Source organism: Arachis hypogaea, chromosome 18, assembly GCF_003086295.3.
Source record: "Arachis hypogaea cultivar Tifrunner chromosome 18, arahy.Tifrunner.gnm2.J5K5, whole genome shotgun sequence".
In the NCBI taxonomy this organism is placed as follows: Eukaryota; Viridiplantae; Streptophyta; class Magnoliopsida; order Fabales; family Fabaceae; genus Arachis; species Arachis hypogaea.
Window position 1 is genome coordinate 90,474,013 of NC_092053.1, and position 21,666 is coordinate 90,495,678.

General features: G+C 37.0%; 1 non-coding gene across 1 annotated transcript; it reads right to left on the reverse strand.

The window, feature by feature from the left end:
* Positions 1 to 21,122: 21,122 nt before the first annotated feature.
* Positions 21,123 to 21,230, reverse strand: LOC112774055 (small nucleolar RNA R71). The gene has a single exon (XR_003188567.1). It is a non-coding gene; the product is annotated as a small nucleolar RNA R71 (small nucleolar RNA).
* Between the last annotated feature and the right edge of the window lie 436 nt (positions 21,231 to 21,666).

A 21,666-nucleotide genomic window follows, 5' to 3' on the forward strand; every position in this document is an offset into this window, starting at 1 on the left:
CAAGCGACGCGGTAGCGTGGACGACGCGAACGCGTGGCGAGGAAAAGCGCAAGTGACGCGTCCGCATGGATGACGCGATCGCGTGACATGTGCGATCTGCATAATCTGCAGAATTCGCTGGGGGAGATTTTGGACCCTATTTCGACCCAGTTCTCGGCCCGGAACAGCAGACTAGAGTCAGAGAATATGCAGAAACAAACAACACATTCATTCAGAGACAGTTTTAGATCTAGTTTTACTCTCTTAGGTTTCTCTCTCTAGGTTTTAGAATTTTTAATTTTCAATTGATCTTAGCATCGGAACATTAAGAAGAGTTATTTCATCATCAAAACTTCGTCATTCTAGTTCGTTTTCTTAACTTGGTTTCATTCTTCCATGTTCTTTGTTTTGTTCAATTTTGTTATTTGAATACTTTTATGATTAATTAATGCAAGGATTATTTCTTTTTAATTCAATTTCAATTCCAATAATCATGTCTTCTTTTAATTCCCTTTCATGTGCTATGGATTTATTATTTACAATGCGTGAGTAGTTTCTTTACTTGATGGGGAGTTGATTAAAAGGAACTCTTGAGTTGGAAGGATTGAAGGAAAAATTTGTAATTGGGTTAAATGTTAGATTGCTATCCTGTCACCAACGCCAATCCCTTTGAACTAAGTGGGTTGCAACTTGTGAATAGATCTGGCATTCCAACTTGTTTGACTTTCCCTTACCTAGTAAAGGATAACCAAACAGAATAACCATTAATTATAAATTAATCTTACAATCACTCCATCAATAGTAGAAATTCCAACTAATCAACTCCCAGTCAAGGCTTTTACTCATATTAATTAAATTTCCTCAATATAAATTCCAATTTACTTAACTCAACTTCTTTGAACATTTGATTAATAAGATAGCACACTTTTCTGCAACTCGTTGGGAGACGACCTGGGACTTAAAACTCCCAGTAATTTTTAATTCAAACTCTCTGTGACATACTTCTAAATTGATAGGCAGATTTTCGGTGAGTTAAGAACTATACTTGCAACGTAACCATTTCAATAATTTTTAATTTACCAGCTTCTGCGTCTCATCATTGGGCCAAAGTAATTTAACTTGGCAATGAACATACCAAAAATATTTGTTTGGACTCTGTCGAAACAGATTTTGGAGTTGATCACAGAGCAGGCATCGATGAGGAAAGCGGGTTGATCGAAATGTATGTCAAAGATAAGATTTTGTGATCGGAGCAATGGATGAGTGAATGATCGAGGAAGTTAAAGACAGTTTTCACACCATTTAAGTGGCAAGAACAGTTATATTTGGTTTACTTACATGTGAAGCATGTGAATAAATCTTGATTGGTTTGAAGGGGCTATAAATAGATAGAGTTTGGAAGGAATAAGGGTTGGAATTTGATAAATCACTATTTTATGGTAAACTTTGGGTTGAAAAGAAGGGAATTTATCAACTTATCTTAGATTTATTCATTGAAATAGCATAGTTTTGAGAATTTATCTTAATTGTGCTTAATGATTAAAAACATGCTCTTTAGGCCCTTAAATTGCTAAATTGAATTCACTTATATTCCATTCGATTCCTTGATGTATTTGTTGAGTGATTTCAAGGATGGCTTGAAGAAGTGAAAAAAAGCATGCAAAAATGGAGAATTCATAAAGAAACGAAGTTTTGGAAATCTGCCCAGCTGCGTACACATGCCTCATACGTACGTATTTTTCGGAATATTGCCAATTTGTGCGTACACATCCTTCGTGCGTACGCATGACTTGCAGCACGTGATTTACTTAAATAAACATGTGGGTCACGATTTCAGGCCAATTTTCGGCCTAATCGAACTTATTTATGAAGCATTTGAAGGCAAGACCAAGGGAGGATCAACCAAGTAGTTATCAGATAGTTTTTAACCATGTTTTAGGATAGAATTTTAGAGAGAGAAGCTCTCTCTTCTCTCTAGAATTTAGGGTAGTTTTAGGTTAAATTCTCTTATATGTAGATTTTAATTCTTGTTCTTATGCAATTCTCTTTACATTTTCTTGTTCTATTATCTCAATTTGCCTAGTTTCTCTTGTTAGTTTCTTTATTTTGCCTATTTTAGTTTATAAACAGTTGTTGAATTTCACTTCCATTTGATACAATTTTATGTTTTCATGTCCTTTGATGTTTGCTTTAGTTGCTACTATTGTTATCTTGTTTTGGTAGTTTTTAGATGTTATTATTCTTGCAATTTTACCATATTTTACTTTTATGCCTTCCAAGTATTTGTGAAAATTCTTCTTTTAGTTTTAAAGTAGATTTTTTGTATTCTTGGCTTGGGCCGGTAACTTGGGTGACCTTAAGTCACTAATGTTCAAGTTGATTGATAATTTAGAGATCTTAATTAGTCTTGTTTCATTGATGCTAATTTTTTGCTAATTAAATTAGTAATTGATTAGGAATTATGGATTAGGATTAATTAAACCCATTTGACTTTCCTCCGATGATGGCGATGACGAAGTGGGCTTGCTCTTTGCAATTATCATATTGCGGTTAGTAACAAGAAAAGTGATCCTTAACTATCAACCATTGCCAAGATCTCTTTACAATTGAATTTCCTTTCCATTTATTTAATTGCTTTTATTTTAATTCCTTGCATGCTCATTTGATTTCATGCTTTTTACATTTCGTGTTTATTGCTATTAACCCTTGATTTTTCTCAGAGCCAATAATTGAGCACTTGATTGCAATTCCTAGGGTGAACAACCCGGGATACTACTCTTGGTTATTTTGATTTGAATTGTGATAAACTTTTTAAACTTTGATATATGTTATTTGTTGGTTTAGAACTATACTTGCAATGCAATTCTTTTTGTGAAAATTTTAAACCGACGTTTGGCTCGCATCAAGTTTTTGGCGATATTGCCGGGGAATTGCAATGGTGTTATATTATTGGCTATTGTAAATATGTGAATATTGTGAATAGCTTGCTTTTTAGTTATTTATTGCTTTTTGCTAGTAGTTAGGAGTTTATTTTTTTCCTTTGCTTTTTGATATTCTTTGTTTTGATTTTCTCTCTCTTTATGAATTCTCATCCTTTGTCTTTGGGTATGGTTGTGAAAGTTTTGTAGGAAATGACAATTTCAATGATGGTTTTCAACAAGGAAGGGATTATCACTTGAGAGAGGAGTCACATACATATAGACAATCTTCACGGCAATCTCCTCCTCCACCTCGCTATGATCATAATCCTCCCTACAGTGCATACCCATCCAATACATATGGTGGTCCTTGCTATGATTATAAACCTCAACCACCGTATTCATATGACCGTCATCCTCAGCATTATCCTCAACCACAATACTCTCAAGCCCCATTCCATCACCAAGTACCTTCATGCAATCCAAGTTCCTATCCATATCACAACCAACCTTATGAACCTTGCCACCAACCTTGTGAGCCTCATGCACAACCATACTTTGAACCACCCCAAAACCAATATCAATACTCCTATAACCCTTTTGAACCATTACCCCCATATACACTACCCTATATTCTCACCCTTATGAACCCTCCTATTCACCACAACCTTTCACGGACGATACTCTTCATTCCTTCCTTCAAGAACAAATAGAGGCAAGAAAGGAGAAGCAAGAATCTATCAAGCGATCTAATGATATCATGGCTTCCCTAGTCGATGCTCTAGCCCGATTGAACTCAACACATTCTTCGAACAATCCAAGAACGTCCATGGTGAATGTATAAAGTCCAATTCAATTGAAGCATGTGGAGTGGAAGAGATCTTAGACCTTCGTACAATTGTACCAGCAAGTGTACTGGGTCGTCCAAGTAATACCTGAGCGAGTCAGGGTCGATCCCACGAGGATTGTTGGCTTGAAGCATGCTATAGTTATCTTGCAGGTCTTAGTCAGGTAGATCAGAAGCTTGTTGGAAGGGTTGTCAATGAAATCAGTAAAATGGTTATAATTAAAAAGGGTAATTAGAACTCAAAAGTTGTGAAAACTATGAAAAGAGAATAGTTAAGGATTGGAGTTGCTTTGTCTTTCTAAATTAAACCTAGTAGTACTGTTTTCTTTGCTTGTGAGTGATTTCTTCAAAGGCAGGCCGTATGTGATTGACACTGGTTTGAGCAGCTACCAATACTCTTCTAGATCCCAGATTTTCTGTGGATCCATTCTGATTGAGGGTGATGCTCTATGCGTATGCGTGACATGCGCCACATGCAAAAATTACAGAAAGCGCTGGAAGCGATTTCTGGGCTCCTTTTTTGCCCAATTCCAAGCCCGAGAACACAGAATAGAGGCTGCAGAGTGGGGGAATCATCCAATCATTCATTCATCCAACAATTCATTCACATAATTTGAGGTTTTAGATGTAGTTAGCCTCTCCTCTCTCTAGGTTTTAGGATTCTTAGGTTTATTTATTTTCAATTTTATATTTCTACTCTATTTCAATTTAGTTTCTCTTCTACTCTTATTTGTTCTAGCATTTTAGTTTATCTATTTCCCTTATTGATTACTTTATGTTGCCAATTTAATTTATGAATTTTCATGTTAGATTTTATTTTCTATTTAATTCAATTTGAAGTATTTCATATTTATTACTTTTTTCTCAATTGTTGTTATTGATTCCTTGTAATTGGTTGATTAGGTTTTATTATCTCTTATTAATTTCTATGTTTTTTGTTATGCCTTCCAAGTGTTTGACAAAATGCTTGGTTGGATTTTAGTATAAAATTCTCTCCTTTTGGCTTTGATTGAGTAATTGGAGACTCTTGAGTTATCAAACTCCTTTGTTGATTGATAATTGAGATTTGCTAGTGATGAGCGGATAATTTATACGCTTTTTGGCATTGTTTTTAGTATGTTTTTAGTAGAATCTAGTTACTTTTAGGGATGTTTTCATTAGTTTTTATGTTAAATTCACATTTCTGGACTTCAATATGAGTTTGTGTGTTTTTCTGTGATTTCAGGTATTTTCTGGCTGAAATTGAGAGACTTGAGTAAAAATCAGATTCAGAGGTTGAAGAAGGACTGCTGATGCTGTTGGATTCTGACCTCCCAGCACTCAAAAATGATTTTTTGGAGCTACAGAACTCAAAATGGCACGCTTTCAATTGTGTTGGAAAGTAGACATCCAGGGCTTTCCAGCAATGTATAATAGTCCATACTTTGAACGCGTTTAGATGACGTAAAAGGGCGTTGAACGCCAGTTCTATGCTGCTGTCTGGAGTTAAACGCCAGAAACAAGTCACAAACCAGAGTTGAACGCCAGAAATACGTTACAACCTGGTGTTCAACTCCAGAAAGAGCCTCTGCACGTGTAACATCCAAGCTCAACCCAAGCACACACCAAGTGGGCCCCGAAAGTGGATTTATGCATCAATTACTTACTTCTGTAAACCCTAGTAGCTAGTTTATTATAAATAGGACTTTTTACTATTATATTAGACATCTTTTGATCATCTTTTGATCATCTTTGGAACCATCTTTGGATCATTTGTAGATCTCTAGACCTCCATGGGAGGCTGGCCACTCGGCCATGCCTACCCTCTATTCACTTATGTATTTTCATACGGTAGAGTTTCTACACTCCATAGATTAAGGTGAGGAGCTCTGCTGTTCCTCAAAGATTAATGCAAAGTACTACTATTTTTTTATTCAATTCAACTTATTCCGCTTCTAAGATATTCATTCGCACTTCAACATGAATGTGATGAACGTGACAATCATCATCATTCCCCATGAACGCGTGCCTAACAACCACTTCCGTTCTACCTTCGATTGAATGACTATCTCTTGGATCTCTTAATCAGAATCTTCGTGGTGTAAGCTAGATTGATGGTGGCATTCATGAGAATCCAGAAAGTCTAAACCTTGTCTGTGGCATTCCGAGTAGGATTCTGGGATTGAATGACTGTGACGAGCTTCAAACTCACGATTGTTGGGCGTAGTGACAGACGCAAAAGGAGGGTGAATCCTATTCCAGCATGATCGGGAACCTCAGATGATTAGCCGTGCTGTGACAGAGCATTTGGACTATTTTCACAAGAGGAGGGGATGTAACCATTGACAACGGTGATGCCCTTGCATAAAGCCAGCCATGGAAAGGAGTAAGATTGATTGGATGAAGACAGCGGGAAAGCAGAGATTCAGAGGAACGAAAGCATCTCTATGCGCTTATCTGAAACTCTCACCAATGAATTACATAAGTATTTCTATCCCTCTTTTATTATTTAAATTCGAAAACTCCATAACTATTTTATTATCCGCCTGACTGAGATTTACAAGGTGACCATAGCTTGCTTCATACCAACAATCTCCGTGGGATTGACCCTTACTCACGTAAGGTTTATTACTTGGACAACCCAGTGCACTTGCTGGTTAGTTGTATCGAAGTTGTGACAAATTATGAATTGAGATTAGAGCACCAAGCTCTTGGAGCCATTACCAGAGATCACAATTTCGTGCACCAAGTTTTTGGCGTCGTTGCCGGGGATTGTTCGAGTTTGGACAACTGACGGTTCATCCTGTTGCTCAGATTAGGTAATTTTCTTTTTGTTTTATTTTCAAAAATTTTTCAAAAATCTTTCAAAATTTTCTCCTTTGTTTTCGAAAAAAAAAATGTTTTCAAAAATATATTTTTCTTCAGAATTTTTAAGAATGAATTCTAGTGTTTCATAAAGCATGTTGAAGCCTGGCTGGCTGTAAAGCCATGTCTAAATTCTTTTGGACTGAGGTTTCACTTATACTCAAGAGAAGAGCTTCTTTGTCTTTCTTAGCAAATTAGCTGATGCAAGTAATAGCATACTAAAGCATGGCTGGCTATTAAGCCATTCCTAACCCTCAGATTGGAGCTTTAGACTAAGAGTACAAGATTCCTGGAATTCATATTAAAAATTTTGGAATCCTTAATTTTTCTTTTTCATATAATTTTTGAAAAAAATCCAAAAAAATTCATAAAATCATAAAAATCAAAAAATATTTTGTATTTCTTGTTTGAGTCTTGAGTCATGTTATAAGTTTGGTGTCAATTGCATATTCATCTTGTATTTTTCAAAAATTTCATGCATTCATGGTGTTCTTCATGATCTTCAAGTTGTTCTTGGTAAGTCTTCTTGTTTGATCTTTGCATTTGCATGTTTTGTGTCTTTTCTTTTTTTCATATGCATTCTTGCATCCATAGAGTCTAAACATGAAAGATTTCTAAGTTTGGTGTCTTGCATGTTTTCTTTGCATTAAAAATTTTTGAAAAATATGTTCTTGATGTTCATCTTGACATTCAAAGTGTTCTTGGTGTTCATCTTGACATTCATAGTGTTCTTGCATTCATCACATATTTTGATCCAAAATTTTCATGCATTGAGTCTTTTTCATGTTTCTCTCTCTCATCATTAAAAATTCAAAAATAAAAAAAATATCTTCCCCTTTTTCTCTTTCAAAATTTCGAAAATTAGATTTGACTTTTTCAAAAATTTTTAAAATCTAGTTGTTTCTTATGAGTCAAATCAAATTTTCAAATTTTATCTTTTTTTTTTCAAAGTCTTTTTCAAAAATCAAATCTTTTTCAATTTTCTTATCTATTTTCGAAAATTCCAAAAATATTTTTCAAAAATCTTTTTCTTATCTTTATATCATAATTTTCGAAAATAACATCATCAATTAATGTTTTGATTCAAAAATTTCAAGTTTGTTACTTACTTGTTAAGAAAAGTTCAAACTTTGAGTTCTAGAATCATATCTTGTGATTTCTTGTGAATCAAGTCATTAATTGTGATTTTTAAAAATCAAATCTTTTTCAAAACTAATTTCAATCATATCTTTTCAAAAATATCTTCTTATTTTATCTTTTTCAAAAATTTGATTTTAAAATATCTTCTCTAACTTCTTATCTTCTTATCTTTTCAAAATTTGTTTCAACTAACTAACTAACTTTTTCTTTGTTTTTTATCTTTTTCAAAACTATCTAACTAACTATCTCTCTCTCATTTTCGAAAATTCCTTCCCTCTTTTTCAAAATTTCTTTTTAATTAACTAATTATTCTAATTTTTAATTTTAATTTTCGAAAAATTTCTAACCTTTTTCAAAAACAATTTTCGAAAATCACTAACTCTTTTTTCAAAAATTATTTTCGAAAATTCTCTTTCTCTTTCACCTCTTTCTTCTCTTCTACTCACACAGGGACTTCTATACTGTGGTATAAATGATCCCTATTATTATTATTATTTTTTCTGTGCCCTCTTCTTTGTCATATGAGCAGGAGCAAGGACAAGACTATTCTTGTTGAAGCAGATCCAGAACCTGAACGGACTCTGAAAAGGAAACTAAGAGAAGCTAAAATACAACAATCCAGAGATAACCTTACAGAAATTTTCGAACAGGAAGAGGAGATGGCATCCAAAAATAATAATAATGCAAGGAGAATGCTTGGTGACTTTACTGCACCTAATTCCAATTTACATGGAAGAAGCATCTCCATTCCTGCCATTAGAGCAAACAACTTTGAGCTGAAACCTCAGCTAGTTTCTCTAATACAGCAGAACTGCAAGTTTCATGGACTTCCATCTGAAGATCCTTTTCAGTTCTTAACTGAATTCTTGCAGATATGTGATACTGTTAAGACTAATGGAGTAGATCCTGAAGTCTACAGGCTCATGCTTTTCCCTTTTGCTGTAAGAGACAGAGCTAGAGTGTGGTTGGACTCTCAACCCAGAGATAGCCTGAACTCTTGGGACAAGATGGTCATGGCTTTCTTAGCCAAGTTCTTTCCTCCTCAAAAGCTGAGCAAGCTTAGAGTGGATGTTCAAACCTTCAGACAGAAAGAAGGTGAATCCCTCTATGAAGCTTGGGAAAGATACAAGCAGCTGACCAAAAAGTGTCTTTCTGACATGCTTTCAGAATGGACCATCCTGGATATATTCTATGATGGTTTATCTGAGCTATCAAAGATGTCATTGGATACTTCTGCAGGTGGATCCATTCACCTAAAGAAAACGCCTGCAGAAGCTCAAGAACTCATTGACATGGTTGCTAATAACCAGTTCATGTACACTTCTGAGAGGAATCCTGTGAATAATGGGACGCCTATGAAGAAGGGAGTTCTTGAAATTGATACGCTGAATGCCATATTGGCTCAGAACAAAATATTGACTCAGCAAGTCAATATGATTTCTCAGAGTCTGAATGGAATGCAAGCTGCATCCAACAGTACTCAAGAGGCATCTTCTGAAGAAGAAGCTTATGATCCTGAGAACCTTGCAATAGCAGAGGTGAATTACTTAAGTGAACCTTATGGAAACACCTATAATCCATCATGGAGAAATCATCCAAATCTCTCATGGAAGGATCAACAAAAGCCTCAACAAGGCTTTAATAATGGTGGAAGAAATAGGTTTAACAATAGTAAACCTTTTCCATCATTCACTCAGTAACAGACAGAGAACTCTGAACAAAATACCTCTAATTTAGCAAACTTAATCTCTGATCTATCTAAGGCCACTGTAAGTTTTATGAATGAAACAAGGTCCTCCATTAGAAATTTGGAGGCACAAGTGGGCCAGTTGAGTAAAAGGATCACTGAAATCCCTCCTAGTACTCTCCCAAGCAATACAGAAGAAAATCCAAAAGGAGAGTGCAAGGCCATTGAATTAATCACCATGGCCGAACCTGTGAAGGAAGGAGAGGACATGAATCCCAGTGAGGAAGACCTCCTGGGACGTCCAGTGATCAATAAGGAGTTTCCCTCTAAGGAACCAAAGGAATCTGAAGCTCACCTAGAGACCATAGAGATTCCATTAAACCTCCTTATGCCATTCATGAGCTCTGATGAATACTCCTCTTCTGAAGAGAATGAGGATGTTACTGAAGAGCAAGTTACCAAGTACCTTGGTGCAATCATGAAGCTGAATGCCAAATTATTTGGCATTGAAACTTGGGAAGATGAACCTCCCTTGTTCACTAATGAACTGAGTGATCTGGATCAACTGACATTGCCTTAGAAGAAACAGGATCTTGGAAAGTTCTTAATACCTTGTACCATAGGCACCATGATCTTTAAGGCTCTGTGTGACCTTGGTTCAGGGATAAACCTCATGCCCCTCTTTGTGATAGAGAAACTGGGAATCTTTGGGGTGCAAGCCACTAAAATCTCATTAGAGATGGCAGACAATTCAAGAAAATAGGCTTATGGACAAGTAGAGGACGTGTTAGTAAAGGTTGAAGGCCTTTACATCCCTACTAATTTCATAGTTCTAGATACTGGGAAGGATGAGGATGAATTCATCATCCTTGAAAGACCCTTCCTAGTCACAGCAAGAGCTGTGATTGATGTGGACAGAGGAGAATTGATCCTTCAAATAAATGAGGACAACCTTGTATTTACAACTCAAGGATCTCTCTCTGCATCCATGGAGAGGAAGCATAAAAAGCTTCTCTCAAAGCAGAGTCAAACAAAGCCCCCACAGTCAAACTCTAAGTTTGGTGTTGGGAGGCCACAACCAAACTCTAAGTTTGGTGTTAAACCCCCATATCCAAACTCTAAGTTTGGTGTTGGGAGGTCTCAACAAAGCTCTGCACATCTATGAGGCTCCATGAGAGCCCACTGTCAAGCTATTGACATTAAAGAAGCGCTTGTTGGGAGGCAACCCAATGTTTATTTATCTAATTTTCATTGTTTTTCATGTTTTATTTGGTTCATGATCATGTGGAGTCACAAAATAAATATAAAAATTGAAAACGGAATCAAAAACAGCAGAAGAAAAATCACACCCTGGAGGAAGACCTTACTGGCGTTTAAACGCCAGTAAGAAGCATGTTTTGGGCGTTCAACGCCAGAACAGAGCATGGTTCTGGCGCTGAACGCCAGAAATGGGCAGCATCTGGGCGTTTGAACGCCAAAAATGCACCCTGGAGAAGAATTGGCGCTGAACGCCCAGAACAAGCATGGTTCTGGCGTTCAACGCCAGAAATAGGCTACAAATGGGCGTTCAACGCCCAGAACAAGCACCAATCTGGCGCTGAACGCCCAGAGTTGTGTGCAAGGGCATTTTGCATGCCTAATTTGGTGCAAGGTTGTAAACCCTTGAACACCTCAGGATCTGTGGACCCCACAGGATCACCTCAGGACCTGTGAACCCCACAGGATCCCCACCTACCTCCACTCACTTCTTCTCACCCCTCTTTCACACAATCCCATAAACACTCTTCCCCAAAACTCTTCACCAATCACCTCAATCTCTCTTCCTTATCACCACTTCACCACTCACATCCATCCACTCTTCCCCATAAACCTATCTCATAAACACCACCTACCTTCAAAATTCAAAATCAATTTCCCACCCAAACCCACCCTATATGGCTGAAACCTTACCCCCCTCCCTTCCCTATATATAACCCTCCATTCTTCTTCATTTTTTCACAACACAACCCTCTTTTCTCTTCTTGGCCGAAACACACCTCCCCCCTCCTCTCCATATTTTCTTCTTCTTCTTCATCTATTCTTTCTTCTCTTGCTCGAGGGCGAGCAATATTCTAAGTTTGGTGTGGTAAAAGCATAAGCTTTTTGTGTTTCCATTACCATTGATGGCACCTAAGACCGGAGAATCCTCTAGAAAAGGAAAAGGAAAGACAAAAGCTTCCACCTCCGAGTCATGGGAGATGGAAAGATTCATCTCCCAAACTTATCAAGACCACTTCTATGATGTTGTGGTCAAGAAGAAGGTGATCCCCGAGGTCCCTTTTAAACTCAAGAGAAATGAGTATCCGGAGATCCGACATGAAATTCAAAGAAGAGGTTGGGAAGTTCTAACAAACCCCATCCAACAAGTCGGCATCCTAATGGTTCAAGAGTTCTATGCTAATGCATGGATCACTAGGAACCATGATCAAAGTAAGAACCCGAACCCAAAGAATTATCTCACCATGTTTCGGGGGAAATACTTAGATTTTAGTCCGGAAAATGTGAGGTTGGCGTTTAACTTGCCAAACATGGAAGAGAACGCACGCCCCTACACAAGGAGAGTCAACTTTGATCAAAGGTTGGACCAAGTCCTCATGGACATATGTGTAGAAGGAGCTCAATGGAAGATTGACTCAAAAGGCAAACCGGTTCAACTAAGAAGACTGGACCTTAAGCCTATAGCTAGAGGATGGTTGGAGTTCATTCAATGCTCAATCATTCCGACTAGCAACCGGTCTGAAGTTACTATAGACCGGGCCATCATGATCCATAGCATCATGATTGGAGAAGAGGTGGAAGTTCATGAGATTATACCTCAAGAACTCTACAAGGTGGCTAACAAGTCCTCTACTATGGCAATGTTAGCCTTTCCCCACCTCATTTGCCACCTATGCAATTCGGCTGGGATTGACATAGAGGGAGATATCCTCATTGAAGAGGACAAGCCCATCACTAAGAAAAAGATGGAGCAATCAAGAGAGCATAGAGAAGCTCATCATCAAGAAATCCCGGAGATGCCTCAAATGCATTTTCCTCCACAAAACTATTGGGAGCAAATAAACACCTCCCTAGGAGAATTAAGTTCCAACATGGGACAACTAAGGGTGGAACATCAAGAGCAGTCCATCATCCTTCATGAAATTAGAGAAGATCAAAAAGCAATGAGGGAGGAGCAACAAAGACAAGGAAGAGACATAGAAGAGCTCAAGGACATCATTGGTTCCTCAAGAAGAAAATGCCACCATCACTAAGATGGACTCATTCCTTGTTCTCACTTTCTGTTTTTCGTTTTCTATGTTAAGTGCTTATCTATGCTTGTGTCTTCATTACATGATCATTACTATTTAGTAACTTTGTCTTAAAGTTATGAATGTCCTATGAATCCAACACCTCTCTTAAAATGAAAACTGTTTTAATTCAAAAGAACAAGAAGTACATGAGTTTCGAATTTATCCTTGAACTTAGTTTAATTATATTGATGTGGTGACAATGCTTCTTGTTTTCTGAATGAATGCTTGAACAGTGCATATGTCTTTTGAAGTTGTTGTTCATGAATGTTAAATATGTTGGCTCTTGAAAGAATGATGACTAGGAGACATGTTATTTGATAATCTGAAAAATCATAAAAATGATTCTTGAAGCAAGAAAAAGCAGCAAAGAACAAAGCTTGCAGAAAAAAAAATAGAGAAAAAATAATAAAAAAAAAAAGAAAAAGAAAAAGCAAGCAGAAAAAGCCAAAAGCTCTTAAAACCAAGAGGCAAGAGCAAAAAGCCAGTAACCCTTAAAACCAAAAGGCAAGGGCAATAAAAAGGATCCCAAGGCTTTGAGCATCAGTGGATAGGAGGGCCCAAAGGAATAAAATCCTGGCCTAAGCGGCTAAACCAAGCTGTCCCTAACCATGTGCTTGTGGCGTGAAGGTGTCAAGTGAAAACTTGAGACTGAGCGGTTAAAGTCAAGGTCCAAAACAAAAGAAGAGTGTGCTTAAGAACCCTGGACACCTCTAATTGGGGACATTAGCAAAGCTGAGTCACAATCTGAAAAGGTTCACCCAATTATGTGTCTGTGGCATTTATGTATCCAGTGGTAATACCGGAAAACAAAGTGCTTAGGGTCACGGCCAAGACTCATAAAGTAGCTGTGTTCAAGAATCAACATACTGAACTAGGAGAATCAATAACACTATCTGAACTCTGAGTTCCTATAGATGCCAATCATTCTGAACTTCAATGGATAAAGTGAGATGCCAAAACTATTCAAGAGGCAAAAAGCTACAAGTCCCGCTCATCTGATTGAAGCTATGTTTCATTGATAGTTTGGGATTTATAGTATATTCTCTTCTTTTTATCCTATTTGATTTTTAGTTGCTTGGGGACAAGCAACAATTTAAGTTTGGTGTTGTGATGAGCGGATAATTTATACGCTTTTTGGCATTGTTTTTAGTATGTTTTTAGTAGAATCTAGTTACTTTTAGGGATGTTTTCATTAGTTTTTATGTTAAATTCACATTTCTAGACTTCACTATGAGTTTGTGTGTTTTTCTGTGATTTCAGGTATTTTCTGGCTGAAATTGAGGGACTTGAGCAAAAATCAGATTCAGAGGTTGAAGAAGGACTGCTGATGCTGTTGGATTCTGACCTCCCTGCACTAAAAATGGATTTTCTGGAGCTACAGAACTCAAAATAGCACGCTTCCAATTGCGTTGAAAATTAGACATCCAGGGCTTTCTAGAAATGTATAATAGTTCATACTTTGAACGCGTTTAGACGATGTAAAAGGGCGTTGAACGCCAGTTCTATGCTGCTGTCTGGAGTTAAACGCCAGAAACAAGTCACAACCCAGAGGTGAACGCCAGAAATACGTTACAACCTGGCGTTCAAATCCAGAAAGAGCCTCTGCATGTGTAACATCCAAGCTCAGCCCAAGCACACACCAAGTGGGCCCCGGAAGTGGATTTATGCATCAATTACTTACTTCTGTAAACTCTAGTAGCTAGTTTATTATAAATAGGACTTTTTACTATTGTATTAAACATCTTTTGATCATCTTTTGATCATCTTTTAATCATCTTTGGAACCATCTTTGGATCATTTGTAGATCTTTAGACCTCCATGGGAGGCTGGCCACTCGGCCATGCCTACCCTCTATTCACTTATGTATTTTCATACGGTAGAGTTTCTACACTCCATAGATTAAGGTGTGGAGCTCTGCTGTTCCTCAAAGATTAATGCAAAGTACTACTGTTTTTCTATTCAATTCAACTTATTCCGCTTCTAAGATATTCATTCGCACTTCAACATGAATGTGATGAACGTGACAATCATCATCATTCCCCATAAACGCGTGCCTGACAACCACTTCCGTTCTACCTTCGATTGAATGACTATCTCTTGGATCTCTTAATCAGAATCTTCGTGGTGTAAGCTAGATTGATGGTGGCATTCATGAGAATCCGGAAAGTCTAAACCTTATCTGTGGTATTCCGAGTAGGATTCTGGGATTGAATGACTGTGACGAGCTTCAAACTCGCGATTGCTGGGTGTAGTGACAGACGCAAAAGGAGGGTGAATCCTATTCCAGCATGATCGGGAACCTCAGATGATTAGCCGTGCTGTGACAGAGCATTTGGACCATTTTCACAAGAGGAGGGGATGTAACCATTGACAACGGTGATGCCCTTGCATAAAGCCAGCCATGGAAAGGAGTAAGATTGATTGGATGAAGACAGCGGGAAAGCAGAGATTCAGAGGAACGAAAGCATCTCTATGCGCTTATCTGAAACTCTCACCAATGAATTACATAAGTATTTCTATCCCTCTTTTATTATTTAAATTCGAAAACTCCATAACTATTTTATTATCCGCCTGACTGAGATTTACAAGGTGACCATAGCTTGCTTCATACCAACAATCTCCGTGGGATCGACCCTTACTCACGTAAGGTTTATTACTTAGACGACCCAGTGCACTTGCTGGTTAGTTGTATCGAAGTTGTGACAAATTATGAATTGAGATTAGAGCACCAAGCTCTTGGAGCCATTACCAGAGATCACAATTTCGTGCACCAGCTAGTTGATTTGGATCCCTCTAAAGCTAGTCTTTCTATATGAGTTGACTAGGACTTGAGGAATCAAATTGGTTTATCCACTTGACTTTCCTTCATAGTTAGAGGTTAACTAAGTGGGAGCAATGGAAAATTCTCATCACAATTGATAAGGATAACTAGGAACGGACTTCTAATTCTCATACCTTGCCAAGAGCTTTTCTAGTTATTAGTTTAATTCTTGCAATTTACTTTCCTTGTTCCTTATTCAAAACCCAAAAAGATACAATCCCATAACCAATAGTAACATACCTCCCTGCAATTCCTTGAGAGATGACCCGAGGTTTCAATACTTCGGTTTATTTTATTGGGTTTGCTTCAGTGACAACCAAATTTTTGTATGAAAGGATTCTTTGTTGGTTTAGAGACTATACTAGCAACGAGAATTTATTGTGAATTCTAAACCGTCAAAAATCCGTTCATTAAAATGGCGCCGTTGCAAGTAAAGAATTCACAATAAATTCTCGTTGCTAGTATAGTTTCTAAACCAACAAAGAATCTTTTCATACAAAAATTTGTTTGTCACTAAAGCAAACCCAATAAAAACAAACCGAAGTATTTAAACCTCGGGTCGTCTCTCAAGGAATTGCAGGGAAGTGTACTTATAATTGGTTATGAGATTGTATCTTTTTGGGGTTTTAAATAAGGAACAAGAAAAGTAAATTGCAAGAATTAAACTAATAGCTAATAGAGCTCTTGGCAAGGTATGAGAATTAGAAGTCCTATCCTAGTTATCCTTATCAATTGTGACATCAATTGTCTATTGCTACCACTTAGTTAACCTCTAACTATGAAGAAAAGTTAAGTGGATGAATTAATTTGATTCCTGGTACACGGAATCGTGATCGCACACTTTTCACACATCTCCGTGCAGCTGACCAGCAAGTGCACTGGGTCGTCCAAGTAATACCTTACGTGAGTAAGGGTCGATCCCACGGAGATTGTTGGCTTGAAGCAAGCTATGGTCATCTTGTAGATCTCAGTCAGGCGGATTCAAATGGTTATGAGTTTTGATAATTAAAATATAATTAATACAGAAAATAAGATAGAAATACTTATGTAATTCATTGGCAGGAGTTTCAAATAAGCATATGAAGATGCTTTGTTCCTTTTGAACCTCTGCTTTTCTGCTGCCTTCTTTCAATCATTCATACTCCATTCCATGGCTAGCTGTATGTTGGGGGATCACCGTTGTCAATGGCTACCATCCGTCCTCTCAGTGAAAATGGTCCAAATGCGCTGTCACCGCACAGCTAATCATCTGTCGGTTCTCACTCATGTTGGAGTAGGATCCATTGATCCTTTTGCGTCTGTCACTACGCTCAACACTCGCGAGTTTGAAGTTCGTCACAGTCATCCCATCCCAAATCCAACTCGGAATACCACAGACAAGGTTTAGAATTTCTGGATATCAAGAATGGCCACCAATAATTCTAGCCTATACCACGAAGGTTCTTGATGAGCGGATAATTTATACGTTTTTTCGCATTGTTTTTAGTATATTTTTAGTAGGATCTAGTTACTTTTAGGGATGTTTTCATTAGTTTTTATGTTAAATTCACATTTCTGGACTTTACTATGATTTTGTGTGTTTTTCTGTGATTTCAGGTATTTTCTGGCTGAAATTGAGGGACTTGAGCAAAAATCAGATTCAGAGGTTGAAGAAGGACTGCTGATGCTGTTGGATTCTGACTTCCCTGCACTCAAAGTAGATTTTCTGGAGCCACAGAACTCGAAATGGCGCGCTTTGAATTGCATTGGAAAGTAGACATCCAGGGCTTTCCAGCAATATATAATAGTCCATACTTTGCCCAAGTTTGAATGACGTAAACTGGCGTTCAACGTCAGCTCTCTGCCCAATTCTGGCGTCCAGCGCCAGAAACAAGCTGCAAAGTGGAGTTCAACGCCCAAACTGGCACCAAAACTGGCGTTCAACTCCAGGAATGACCTCTACACGTGTAACACTCAAGCTCAGTCCAAGCACACACCAAGTGGGCCCCGGAAGTGGATTTATTCATTAATTACTTACTTCTGTAAACCCTAGTAGCTAGTTTATTATAAATAGGACCTTCTACTATTGTATTAGACATCTTTTGATCATTTTGAGATCTCTAGACCTCCATGGGAGGCTGGCCATTCGGCCATGCTTACCCTCTATTCACTTATGTATTTTCAACGGTAGAGTTTCTACACTCCGTAGATTAAGGTGTGGAGCTCTGCTGTTCCTCAAAGATTAATACAAAGTAGTACTGTTTTCTATTCAATTTATCTTATTTCGCTTCTAAGATATTCATTTGCTCTTCAACCTGAATGTGATGAACGTGACAATCATCATCATTCCCTATGAACGCGTGCCTGACAACCACTTCCGTTCTACATTAGATTGAATGAGTATCTCTTAGATCTCTTAATCAGAATCTTCATGGTGTAAGCTAGAATGATGGCGGCATTCAAGAGAATCCGGAAAGTCTAAACCTTGTCTGTGGTATTCCGAGTAGGATTCAATGATTGAATGACTATGACGAGCTTCAAACTCGTGATTGCTGGGCGTAGTGACAGACGCAAAAGGATAGTAAATCCTATTCCAGCATGATCGAGAACCGACAGATGAATAGCCGTGCCGTAACAGGGTGCGTTGACCATATTCACTGAGAGGATATGATGTAACCATTGACAAGGGTGATGCCTCCAGACGATTAGCCGTGCCGTGACAGGGCATTTGGATCATTTTCCCGAGAGAAGACCGAAAGTAGCCATTGACAATGGTAATGCATCACATAAAGCCAGCCATGGAAAGGAGTAAGACTGATTGGATGAAGATAGCAGGAAAGCAGAGGTTCAGAGGAACGAAAGCATCTCTATTCGCTTATCTGAAATTCTCACCAATGATTTACATAATTATTTCTATCCCTATTTTATTAATTATTTTCGAAAACCCCATTACTATTTTATATCCGCCTGACTGAGATTGACAAGGTGACCATAGCTTGCTTCATACCAACAATCTCCGTGGGATTCGACCCTTACTCACGTAAGGTATTACTTGGACGACCCAATGCACTTGCTGGTTAGTTGTGCGAAGTTGTGAACCATGGTATTGGCATCATGTTTTTGGCGCCAATACCAGGGAAAGAAAGAGCAATGAATTTTACATAATCAAAGTGTAAGCACAATTTCTGCGCACCATGTTTTTGGCACCGTTGCCGGGGATTGTTCGAGTTTGGACAACTGACGGTTCATCTCGTTGCTCAGATTGGGTAACTTTCTTTTCGTTTTCTTTTCAAAAAGTTTTCAAAAATTTTTTCAAAAAAATTTTTCAAAAATTCCTACTTTGTTTTCGAAAAAAAAAATATTTTCAAAAATATAATTTTCTTCATAATTTTTAAGAATGAATTCTAGTGTTTCATAAAGCTTGTTAAAGCCTGGCTGGCTGTAAAGCCACGACTGTAGGGCATGTTAGACGTGTCATGTCTGAGTTACATACTAAAGCTTGGCTGGCTATTAAGCCATGCCTGACCCTTTGATTGGAGCTTTAGTCTAAAGAACATAAGATTCCTGGAATTCATATTAAAAATTTTGGAATCCTTATTTTTCTTTTTCAAAATGATTTTCGAAAAAATTAAAAGAAAATACAAAAAAATTATAAAATCATAAAAATCAAAAAAATATTTTTGTGTTTCTTGTTTGAGTCTTGAGTCATGTTATAAGTTTAGTGTCAATTGCATACTCATCTTGCATTTTTCAAAAATTCATGCATTCATAGTGTTCTTCATAATCTTCAAGTTGTTCTTGGTAAGTCTTCTTGTTTGATCTTTGCATTTGCATGTTTTGTGTCTTTTCTTGTTTTTCATATGCATTCTTGAATTCTTTATGTCTAAGCATTAAAGAATTCTAAGTTTGGTGCCTTGCATGTTTTCTTTGCATTAAAAATTTTTCAAAAATATGTTCTTGATGTTCATCACGATCTTCAAGGTGTTCTTGGTGTTCATCTTGACATTCATAGCATTCTTGCATGCATCACATGTTTTGATCCATAACTTTCATGCATTGCATCATTTTTCTTGTTTTTCTCTCTCATCATAAAAATTCAAAAATAAAAAAATATCTTTCCTTTTTTCTCTCTTAAAATTTTGAAAATTAGATTTGACTTTTTCAAAAATTTTTAAAAATCTAGTTGTTTTTATGAGTCAAATCAAATTTTCAAATTTAAAAATCTCATCTTTTTCAAAATCTTTTTCAAAAATCAAATCTTTTTCATTTTTCTTAGTTATTTTTGAAATTATAAAAATATTTTTCAAAAATCCTTTTCTTAATTTTATCTTATAATTTTCTAAAATAACATCATCAATTAATGTTTTGATTCAAAAATTTCAAGTTTGTTACTTACTTGTTAAGAAAGATTCAAACTTTGAGAATCATATCTTGTGATTTCTTGTGAATCAAGTCATTAATTGTGATTTTAAAAATCAAATCTTTTTCAAAACTAATTTCAATCATATCTTTTCAAAAATATCTTCTTATCTTATCTTTTTCAAAAAAAAAAAAACTTTTTTTTTGATTTTCAAAATATTTTTTCTAACTTCCTAACTTCTTATCTTTTCAAAATTGATTTTCAAATTTGTTTCAACTAACTAACTAACTTTTTGTTTGTTTCCTACCTTTTTCAAAACTACCTAACTAACTCTCTCTCTCTAATTTTCGAAAAAATCTTCCCTCTTTTTCAAAATTTCTTTTTAATTAGACTAATTATTTTATTTTTATTTTGAATTTTCGAAAAAACTACTAACCTTTTTCAAAAACTATTTTCGAAAATCACTAACTCTTTTTCAAAAATTATTTTCGAAAATTCCCATTCTCTCTCATCTCCCTCTATTTATTTATTCATCTACTAACACTTCATCTCACCCAATTTCGAACCCCCTCTTCCATCTGTGTTCGAATTTCTTCTTCTTCTTCTTTTCTAACTCACACCGGAACCTCTTTACTGTGACATAGAGGATTCCTCTTCTTTTCTCTTTCTCTTATCTTTCTTATGAGCAGGGACAAAGAAAAAGGCATTCTTGTTGAAGCTGATCCAGAACCTGAAAGGACTCTGAAGAGGAAACTAAGAGAAGCTAAATTACAACAATCCAGAGACAACCTTATTGAAAACTTCGAACAAGTAAAGGAGATGGCAGCCGAACCCAACAACAATAATGCAAGGAGAATGCTTGGTGACTTTACTGCACCTAATTCCAATTTACATGGAAGAAGCATCTCCATTCCTACCATTGGAGCAAACAATTTTGAGCTGAAACCTCAGCTAGTTTCTCTGATGCAGCAGAACTGCAAGTTTCATGGACTTCCATCTGAAGATCCTTTTCAGTTCTTAACTGAATTCTTGCAAATCTGTGATACTGTTAAGACTAATGGAGTAAATCTTGAAGTCTACAGGCTCATGCTTTTCCCTTTTGCTGTAAGAGACAGAGCTAGAGTGTGGTTGGACTCTCAACCCAAAGACAGCCTGAACTCTTGGGATAAGCTGGTCACGGCTTTCTTAGCCAAGTTCTTTCCTCCTCAAAAGCTGAGCAAGCTTAGAGTGGATGTTCAAACCTTCAGACAGAAAGAAGGTGAATCCCTCTATGAAGCTTGGGAAAGATACAAACAGTTGACCAAAAAGTGTCCTTCTGACATGCTTTCAGAATGGACCATCCTGGATATATTCTATGATGGTTTATCTGAACTATCAAAGACGTCATTGGATACTTCTGCAGGTGGATCCATTCACCTAAAGAAAACGCCTGCAGAAGCTCAAGAACTCATTGACATGGTTGCTAATAACCAGTTCATGTACACTTCTCAAAGGAATCCTGTGAATAATGGGACGCCTATGAAGAAGGGAGTTCTTGAAGTTGATACTCTGAATGCCATATTGGCTCAGAACAAAATATTGACTCAGCAAGTCAATATGATTTCTCAGAGTCTGAATGGAGTGCAAGCTGCATCCAACAGTACTCAAGAGGCTTCTTATGAAGAAGAAGCTTATGATCCTGAAAATCCTGCAATAGCAGAGGTGAATTACTTAGGTGAACCTTATGGAAACACCTATAATCCATCATGGAGAAATCATCCAA